Here is a 10,320-nt window from a genome sequence, read left to right as displayed (position 1 = left end):
TTTTTAGTAAAGATGGGGTTTTACTGTGTTAGCCAGGCTGGCCTCAAACTCCTGACCTCAAGTGATCTGCCCGCCTCGGCCTCCCAAAGTGCTGGGATTACAGGCTGAGCCACCGCGCCTGTCCTGGAGGGGTTCATTTCAAAAGAACATGAACGTATAGAACAAAGCAACACAACACAAAAAACCCTGAGCTTGAAAGAACTTTTGACAATAAATAGCACCTCATTTAAACGACAGCAGGAAAATGATTCAGGCTTTTGTTTATACTGGTTACTACTCTTCACTTGGGTCAGCCATCTGTGTCTGCAGGAAAAGCTAATTCCCAATTAGATGGGAGGGAATTAGATGGAGCCCCTCAAAGCAATTGTGTAAACCTTTGATAACTTTAGAAAGCAGGCAGCAGATTGAAGTACTTGACTTTATAGTTTCCAAACAGTGTCTGTATCTAAGTTGTTGGCCCTAAAGTACCAGTTTTCTTTGTAGCTTCAGGTCATTGAATTCTGACCCCCACACGTCAGGTCAGTCCAACTTTGAACACTGATTTGTGCATTTCTTGGTTGATGGGTAGAGGCTGGCCTTCCAGCATAGCATTGTCCTTTGGTAAGTTTAAGCCAGCCACGCAAATAAGAAAGGTCCCTGAGAGACGGGACGTGAAAACAGATTCCAGAAGTAAAGAAGCATGCTGTGTAAAAGTAATTTTGATACAAAATGAAAGTAAAGCCTACAGCTTTTTGCCCAGCAACACTCTGATTACCAATGCCTGCCTCCTGCAGAAATATCATAGCTCTCACGTGCAGTGATTAAGGATGGGAAGGAAAAATAGTGGATGGATGAGATATTTATAAATCTGCAAGGTTCTGAGTGTATTTTTGCTTTTTAAAAAACTTTTAAGATCATGAAGTACAACACATATACAGAAAGATGCACAATGGATGATCACAAAATGAACATCAAGAAATTAAATATGGGGGCTGGGCATGGTGGCTCACGCCTGTAATCCCAGCACTTTGGGAGGCAGAGGTGGGAGGATCCCTTGAGCCCAGGAGTTGGGGACCAGCCTGGGCAATCTAGTAAGAACTCGTCTCTACAAAAAATTGAAAACATTAGCCAAGCATGGTGGCACATGCCTGTAGTCCCAGCTACTCAGGAGGCTGAGGTAGGAGAATCACTTGAGCCTGGGAGGTCGAGGCTGCAGTGAGCTATGATTGCATCGCTGCACTTCAACCTGGGCAACAGAGCCAGACCCTGTCTCAATAATAAATAAATAAATAAATAAAATAAAATATTCCCTCTTCTCCAAAAATACCACCGTTGACTGGGGCTGCTAGATTTAGCAAATAAAAATACACATCTTAAATATCGCATGGAACCTGTTTATGGGAAAGGATTATTGTTTACCAAATTTAACTGAGCATCTTGTATTTTATGTAACAACTCTACCTATGAACCTTTCTGTTCATTACCCCTTCCCTGCTCTCCAAATGTAACCACTGTTCTGGCTCCTATCACTGTAATTAGGTTTTGCTTGCCTTTGAACCTTTTATCAATGGAAATGTTTGGTGTTTATTCTTTTGTGACTGGCTTTTTTAGCTTAACAGTATGTTCGTTACATTTGTCCATGTGGCTGTCTGTAGAGGTAGTTTGTACATTTTTATTACTCTGTAGTATTGCATTGTATGATTTTCACATCATTTATATATACATTTTACTCTTGATAAATATTTGGCTTGTTTGGGGTTAAGAATAGTTTTACCGTGACTATTTTTGTTCGTGTCTTTTGGTAGGATTGCTAGATCATGCAGTATTCATATGTTCAGCTTTAGTGGATGCTGTCAAAGTGATTATACTACTTAAATTCCCACCAGCATTTTATGTTCCTGTTGCTCCACATTCTAACACTTGGTATTGTTAGTCTTTTAAAATTTAGATATTTTGGTTGGTGGGTATAGCAACTCTTTGTAGTTACAATCTGTACTTCCTGATTCCTAATGAAATTGAGCATGTTTTACACATTTATTGGTCATTTGTATGACCATTTATTGGTCACTACCTTTTTTTTTTTTAGACAGAGTGTTGCTCTGTTGCCCAGGCTGGAGTGCAATGGTGCAATCTTGGCTCACTGCAACCTCCGCCTCCCAGCTTCAAGCGATTCTCCTGCCTCGGCCTCCCGAGTAGCTGGGATTACAGGCATGCACCATCACGCCTGGCTAATTTTTTTTTTTTTTAATTTTTTAGTAGAGACGCGGTTTCACCATGTTGGCCAGGCTGGTCTTGAACTTCTGACCTCAGGCAATCCGCCTGCCTCGGCCTCCCAAAGTGCTGGGATTACAGGCGTGAGCCACGGTGACTGGCTTTATTTGTATGACCATTTGTTGGTCACTACTTTTTTATGTAGCACCTACTTATCTCTTGTCTAATTTTTACTGGGTTGTTTGCCTATTTCTTAGTGATTTGTAGAACTTATATATAAATTTTGGATATTTTCTTGTCTGTGGTTGGCCTTTTCCCTCTCTTAATGATGTTTTTGATGAATAATTTTTGGAAAAGATCACTCTTTCTCCACGTCTCTGCAGAGCCACTTTGTCAAAAATCAAACATCCATCTACGTGTGGGTCTAATTCTAGACTCATGAGTGTTTAAAACATTTATTTACTTTGTGCCTGAGAACAGTGGGAGTGTGTGTGTGTGTGCGTGTGTGTATGTGCATGTGTAATAGAGAATGACAGTACCTTGGACTGTCCGTCATTCAACAAATCAGTATCTATTTATTTATTGAGTATCCTAGTATGTGCCAAAATTAGGTGACTGCATTTAAAAAATTGTTACACTAGCCTTGGTACTAAATGTACTATGTGTTTCTCACAAATTAATATTTTAAAAACTTGTACTTAGTTAAAAGATGGAATGTTCTCTGGCACAGAATGGTCAGAAAGTCAGTAAAGCCATATCTTGCCTTTTAATCTCCCCCACCCCCGCTTGCTGAATTAAATTACCAAGTGAAAACCCTTGGCCTCCTGTAGATAACATAATTACTTGGCTGTTTGGATTTAAAATTATAACACAGCTAACTTTTATTGCTTTTCCATATAAATTGAAAAGGAACTTATGTGCCCCTTACTTAGCTGCCAGTGGTCAGTCATAAGCAATAGATTGATTTCTGTCCATGGCTAGATGATATGCAACCTATATTTCTCTCTCTGAAATATAAGAAGTATTGTGCCTTCTAAAATATGAACATTTGTACCTTTGATGACATTAGAATTATTTTGATATAAGTTGAAAACCTTAGGGAAATATCACAACTAAATTCCAGATACACTGTATCTTTTTTCCAACAATTTCCATGCTGAACTTGTATTGAGCAAGAGAATCTTGGGCATATTATTAAAATTGAAAATATTAAAATTAAAAGGGACATTTCCATTCAAAGCCAAAAATCCTTTCTACAGTATTTTGGACAGATGGTTGTGTGGCCCATCTTGATCCTGAGTGTCTCTAATGAATGATGAGGAGTTCACTCTTTCTGCTTTTTTTTTTTTTTTTTTTGAGACGGAGTCTTGCTCTGTTGCCCAGGCTGGAGTGCAATGGCGCCATCTCGGCTCACTGCAACCTCTGCCTCCCAGGTTCAAGCAATTCTCTTGCCTCAGCCTCCTGAGTAGCTGGGATTACAGGCATGTGCCACCATGCCTAGCTAATTTTTGTATTTTTAGTAGAGTTGGGGTTTTACCATGTTGATCAGGCTGGTCACGAACTCCTGACCTCAGGTGATCCACCCGCCTCAGCCTCCCAAAGTGCTGGGATTACAGGCATGAACCACTGTGCCCGGCCTCTCTTTCTGCTTTTAATGAAGCTACCTTGACACCATCTTAGGAGGGTTTGTTGTAAATAGCCCATCATCTAATTTGTAGTGAAGCAAAGTCCTCCTTAAGAAGAAAGAAAACATATTTGAATTCACAGCAATAAAAAAAAAAAGGATGTAATGAATCATGACCAGCGTTTGTTTTTTTTTTTGTTTTTTTGAAAAGGGAAAAAGAAAAGAGAGTGGGATAGAATAAAGAATTAGAGTATGTTATGCTTGACAAGAGTTAAGTGTTTCATGGACTTTTTTGTCTTTCCTGTGTGTGCTTGTGTATGTATGTGAACTGGCCTGCACTGAAATATACCTGTTACTGTGGTTGTGCAATCAGTGTTTGAAAAACATTCTCATTTGAGCCACCTCCATCATTTTTTTTTTTTTTTTTTTATTGCGATAGGGTCTTGCACTTTCTCCCAGGCTGGGGTGCAGCGGCAAGATCACAGCTCACAGTTCACTGCATGCAGGCTCAACCTCCCGGGCTCAAGACATCTTCCCACCTTTGTTGCCACAGTAGCTGAGACTACAGGCATGCACCACCATACCCAGCTAATTTTTAAAATTATTATTGGTAGAGATGCGGTCTTACTCTATTGTCCAGACTGGGCAATTCTGATTTAACTTTAGATCTTCAGCTTCTTTCAAGGTCAGATCTCATCTCTCACCCTTCAAAGAGCCTTGTCAGCCTTTCTCAATATATTTTTAAAAATGTTTTGAGGTAAATTTCATGTAACATGAAATTAACCACTAACTATTTAAAATTATACAATTCAGTGGTACTTAGTACATTCACACTGTTGTGCAACAACTAACACCTCTAACTAGTTTCAAAACATTTTCATCACCTCAAATCTCAATCTTTTTACGCTGGAGAAGTCTTTGAAATGATTTTCAGGTCTTAGAGAACTCCTGCATAAAACCTATATCTATAGTCCGTGGTACATTAGCACAATCTGTGATAATAAATATATAATTATATAACAAGATGTTCAACATTATAGCTATTAGGGAAATAAAAATAAAAATCAAGATGAGATATCACTGTATACCTATTAAAATGGCTAAAATCCAAAACACAATACCAGTTGCTCACATGGATTTGAAATAACAGGAATTCTCACTCATTACTGGTGGGAATGCGAACTGGTAATTTCTCATAAAGTTAAACACCTGCCATATGGCCAGTTCCAAATTTATGTGAAATAAATAAATTCCCGTAAATAATTCTGGGTTAAACTTGAAATAAGCACACATCAATTTCATTTTCAACTGGAATGAAAATATTGTAGCAATAACAATCCAATAATTGTCTTTTTAAAGTAAAAAATGGTAGTTTTCTGTGAATCTCTTGATTTCAGCCAACTTATTTACCTTCTCTTTCCCTTTCTCACAAAGGGTATCAACCTTAAAGCAAGTGGGAATGTAATAGAGGAAGCTTCAGGTTGTTTTGTGGTAAAGTTTCCTACTTGATTTATTTTTCCTTTTTACCTTACCCAGGTAGGCCTAAAAGTTCTCTATAGTTTCTATTATAGAGGGTGCTATTGAGGAATGATATACGGTATATGGTATGGACAAGAGTGGTTTTCTTCCCTATTAAAAACTGAAAAGGACTTTTCACCAGCTTTTTTGAGGAAAAAAATACCCCCAAAACAGGTAAACTTAGCTTACCTTTCTTTCCTTTTCATACATTCAAAAAACTTTTCAGTCAGCATAATGTAAACATGTTAAATAATTCAAGATTATTTCTGTTTATATCTAAGATGGAATTTACTTTTTCAATAAGTAGGCTAAGATGATTTAATTTAAATAAAGGTTGTAAACTCATTGTAATTAATGCTGTTTTCAACATGAAAATGTATTGACAATGTTGCATAATAAAGCTACTAAAACCATATGACAAAGCATTATGAGTAAAAATATAACCTAAGATACAATTTTATACAAGACTTAAAAATTAAGTTCTTTTACTGACTGACATGATTGGGCTTAAATATAGGCAGTTACAAAACTATAATCTTGATTTCCTTATAGACCTGTATGTACGTAAGAGTCTTATTTTTTAAAAGCTAAAAATAAATAATAAAATTTACCTCTCCACTCTGAAATCTGTGTTTATATTTTACCACATGAATAATTCCGGGTCAAACTTGAAATAAGCGCACATCAATTTCATTTTCAGCCGTGATGAGAAGATTTCTGGCCTTCTTTTCGATACTTGTTAAACAAGGAAAGCTTTGCTTGCATGTATAAGAAGTTGAAAATTATAGCAAAATGGTCATTGCTTTCCTGTGAATGGCAAGATGCTTCCTTTTATGTAAATTTTGAACTGGCCATATGGTAGGTTTTGCATTCCCACCAGCAATGATTGAGAATTTCTGTTATTCCAAATCCTTGTAAGTAACTGGTATTGCCAATGTTTTGGATTTTAGCCATTTTAATAGGTGTATAGCGGTATCTCCTTTTTTTTGAGACTGAGTCTCACCTGTCACCCAGGCTAGAGTTTAGTGGTGCGATCTTGGCTCACTGCAACCCTCTGCCTCCCAGTTCAAGCTATTCTTCTGCCTCAGCCTCCTGAGTAGCTGGGATTACAGGCGTGTGCCACCACGCCTGGCTAATTTTTGTATTTTTGGTAGAGACAGGGTTTCACCATTTGGCCAGGCTGGTCTTGAACTCCCGACCTCAGGTGATCCATCTGCCTTGGCCTCCCAAAGTGCTGGGATTACAGGCCTGAGCCATCGCACCTGGCCTGACATCTCCTCTTGATTTTAATTTTTATTTCTCTAATGGCTATGACGTTGAACATCTTTTTATGTGCCTATTTCCCATCCGTATATCCCCTTTGGTGAAACGTCTGTTCGTGTCTTCTACTCGTTTTTAATTGGGGTGTTTCCTTACTGATGAGTTTTGAAAGTCATTTTTAATATATTCTGGATACAAGTTAGATGCAAGTCTATTATTGAATATATAGTCTGTAAATATTTTGTTCCAGTCTATGGCTTGAATTTTCATTCTCTTAAAGCAAGGTTAAAAAATATGTACATATATTTAAGGACAAAACATAACATGAGTTCAAAAACTATTGTTTCCAATGCAAATTAAGGATTATAGGGTTTTTGTTTAACTTCTTTGATTTTATATATTTACATGTAATATTGCTCCATAAGTACATTAGCTGAATTACTTATCCTAACATAAATAAAAATATACAATCACATAATAATTTTTAATTAATAATACCATTATTAACAATTTAAATTTTGAAAATAGTTTAAGATTTCTTTATAGCTATTTCTGTTGTGAGGGTATATCCCACCAGGAACGTATTGTCAAATTACTGGGTTTTAGTTTCATTTAAATCATTGCTGTTAGTATGGTTAAGTTACCAACTCAGTATCCAGTTAGGTTCATTTGTTTCATTGTGCTTTTGATTCTGAACTTTAAAAAAAGCATTTGTGTGGCCTCAAAGTCAAATTTGCAAAGTAAGTTACTTTCAGAGAGCTCTAGCTTTTATTTCTGTCTCTTCAATCTTATTCTCTCCCTCTCTCCATAATAACTTTTAAAAAAAACAAAAACCTTTAGTTAGTTTGGGGTTATCCTCTTTCTCCTCTTCTTTTTTTTTTTTTTTAATTTTTAAAACAGCAAATTGTTAAATATATTCACATGTTCCCCTTTTATTCAATACATGGTAACATAATCTACACAGTCTCTTGAACCTTCTTTTTTTCATTTTAACAGTATATCTTGGCGATCACTTGGTAGTGATATATAGGGCTCTTCCTCATTTCCTTTTACAGTTACATAGTACTCCATTGTGTAGACTTACAAGTTTATTCAACCCATCCCCTTTTGGTGTACAGTTACATTATTTCCAGTTGTTTGTTATTATCCAATAATGTTGCAATAAATCGCCAAACTGTGCTTCAACAGACACTATCAAAAAAGTGAAAAAGCAGCTGACAATGTGGGAGGAAATATTTATAAAGCATATTATCTGATAAGGGACTAGATTCAGAATATGTAAAGAACTCTCAAAACTCAATAATAAAAAGACAAATAGGCAAGGTGTGGTGGCTCACGCCTGTAATCCCAGCACTTTGGGAGGCTGAGGTGGGTGGATCACCTGAGGTCAGGAGTTCGACACCAGCCTGACCAATATGGAGAAACCCCGTCTCTACTAAAAATACAAAATTAGCTGGGTGTGGTGGTGCATGCCTGTAATCCCAGCTACTCAGGAGGCTGGGGCAGGAGAATCACTTGAACCTGGGAGGTGGAGGTTGCAGTGAGCCGAGATCGTGCCACTGTACTCTAGCCTGGGCAACAAGAGTGCAACTTCATCTAAAAAAAAATAATAATAATCCAGTTTTGGTGGTGTGGGATTGCTGGGCAGACAAAACAGTTGATGTCTGCTATGCCAGATCACAGGATGGTTTTGATATAATGAATTATGTTACTTTGTTCCCAGTACCTATTAAAATATCCTTGAAATTACATTATTTCAGATTGGGCCGCTTATTGAAGCTGCCATCCATACTTTGGAAATAACATATTCCATTACTATTCCTAAATGTTCATTTGAAGTTCAGAAATTAGAGTCTCTTTGCCTATGTAGGATTCAAACACCTAATTTTGGTCACTGTGCATTCTGTACTGAACTTCATAGCTCTGTCACCTAGGGTACATTTGACTATAAGTGACAGAATACCTGACTAACAGTGATTTAAGCCAAAATTAATTTTCTCATATCATAAGAAGTTTAGAGGTGTAGCATTTTCAGATTTAGGCAGTGACTGATGAATGTCATAAAGAACTCAGGCTCTTTTTATCTCTGCATTCTGCCATCATCAGAATACTGGCTTTTCTTTCTTAGGCTTGTGACCTCATAGTTGCAAAATAGTTGCCTCGGTTCCAGTCATCATAACTACATGTAACCATGTTCAAGACAAGCAGGAAGGAGAGGGAGGGGAAACAGCTCTTCTTATATGAGAAAATAAAATGTTTTCCAGGAGCCTCCCAATAGATTCCCTCCTTCCATCGTATTTGTTAAAATTGATGCACATGGCCATCCTTTGCTACAAGGAGTGCTGGGAAATTACCTTGATTTTTTTCACTATCTACTTTTGGAGGTGGGAAAGGGAAAAGAGGGTTCAATAGTGGCTGTTAATAATGGCCAACAAACTTTGTATGCCACACCAGCCACAGACAATGCCTGTGAGTCTGGTATTCTCAGACTTAGTAGTATCCCTTTCATTACAATTTCTTTGTGTTTTTAAATTATACAAGTAACACATGAGTATATCATCATTGCAAAGGATTCCAATAATACCGTTCTTTCTAAACTGTCTTCTTTTCCATAATAGAAAATAAGCCTAATACTCCGGTTAATCCAGCATGTTCACTCTCTGTCCTTTGGGTATACTTTGGACTTTTCCACTCAATTATTAGTTTGTTTGTCCCCTTGCCTGATAGCAGCATCCTCATGCCTCTTCCTCTTCCCATCTAGATCCTGACCTTCCCTCAAAACTTGGCTCTAATCCCCCCTCCTCATTAAAGCCTTCCCCAATCTTCTCAGCAGGAACCATCTGTCTACATAATCTTGCATGCTCATATTGCCCATTTACCGCCTTATTTCCTGTGTTGTGTTTTGTGTTCTTTATGTGTGATCATGGCAGTCCTCAGCTGACTAAGAAACTGTGATTGGTGGCTCTTTGGGTCATGTTCTCAGTGCCTTCCTTATACAAACCGGGTCCTTAATAGGTGATTGTCCATTGCTGCCTCTACCTGCAGCAACCATGGTTAAAACATAGACGGGAATAAACACAGTTTGGGGGAATCCTCTCTGGAATTAGTTTCCTGCTTATGTCTTCCGCTGCTGCTGTAGAACAAAATAGTTCTTATTTTAGCAATAGTGAATATAAAGGAGAAAGAAAGTCATTTGTTTTTGTGGCTTAAATAGGAGATAAGCCTCTCAGGATACATGGTTTATACACAGCAGCCAGGGCAATATGAAGATGTCCCTATCTAAATTGTGACCCCAAGCCTCTCTGTGGCCTCTTGTGCCATGCTGAGGGATATTTTTCTCTCTCTTATTGGCATCCAGTTTGGGTTTTCCTGGAAGCAGCAGATTTGTCTGTGCATATTCATCAGTCAGGACTCCTAAGGAGACCATTCTCCCCACAGTAGGATTCCAGCTGTGCTAATGGTACAGATGTAAAGGGATTTCTTAGGCCGTTTCCTGGGGGAGTTTATTCTGTTTTTACAGTTGCAGAAAGGGCAGAGCCAACTTCTTCCAGAGGGGGGATTCCCTAAAGCAAAGGGTATTGAGGGGTGGGCATTTTTATTTCCCCATTACCCAGGCCCCTGGGTGCTCAAATTCTACCTGGCAACTCCAGTGTGGCAAAGTGATCAGCTTGACCAGCTGAAGGCTGAACAAATTATTTGCTTTCCTAATGGTATGTTTGACATCCCAA

At 38.0% G+C, this 10,320-nt stretch overlaps 1 protein-coding gene across 1 annotated transcript in view; it reads left to right on the top strand.

Annotated features, from left to right (window-relative positions):
• Nucleotides 1–10,320, top strand: part of EFHC2 (EF-hand domain (C-terminal) containing 2) — a 202,790-nt gene that overhangs the window by 1,149 nt on the left and 191,321 nt on the right. The window lies entirely within an intron of this gene.

The sequence above is a fragment of the Colobus angolensis genome, unplaced genomic scaffold (genome assembly GCF_000951035.1).
Source record: "Colobus angolensis palliatus isolate OR3802 unplaced genomic scaffold, Cang.pa_1.0 Scaffold176, whole genome shotgun sequence".
NCBI lineage: Eukaryota > Metazoa > Chordata > Mammalia > Primates > Cercopithecidae > Colobus > Colobus angolensis.
The sequence above is the reverse complement of the archived record's forward strand: the minus strand, read 5'-3'. Positions and strand labels throughout refer to the sequence as shown.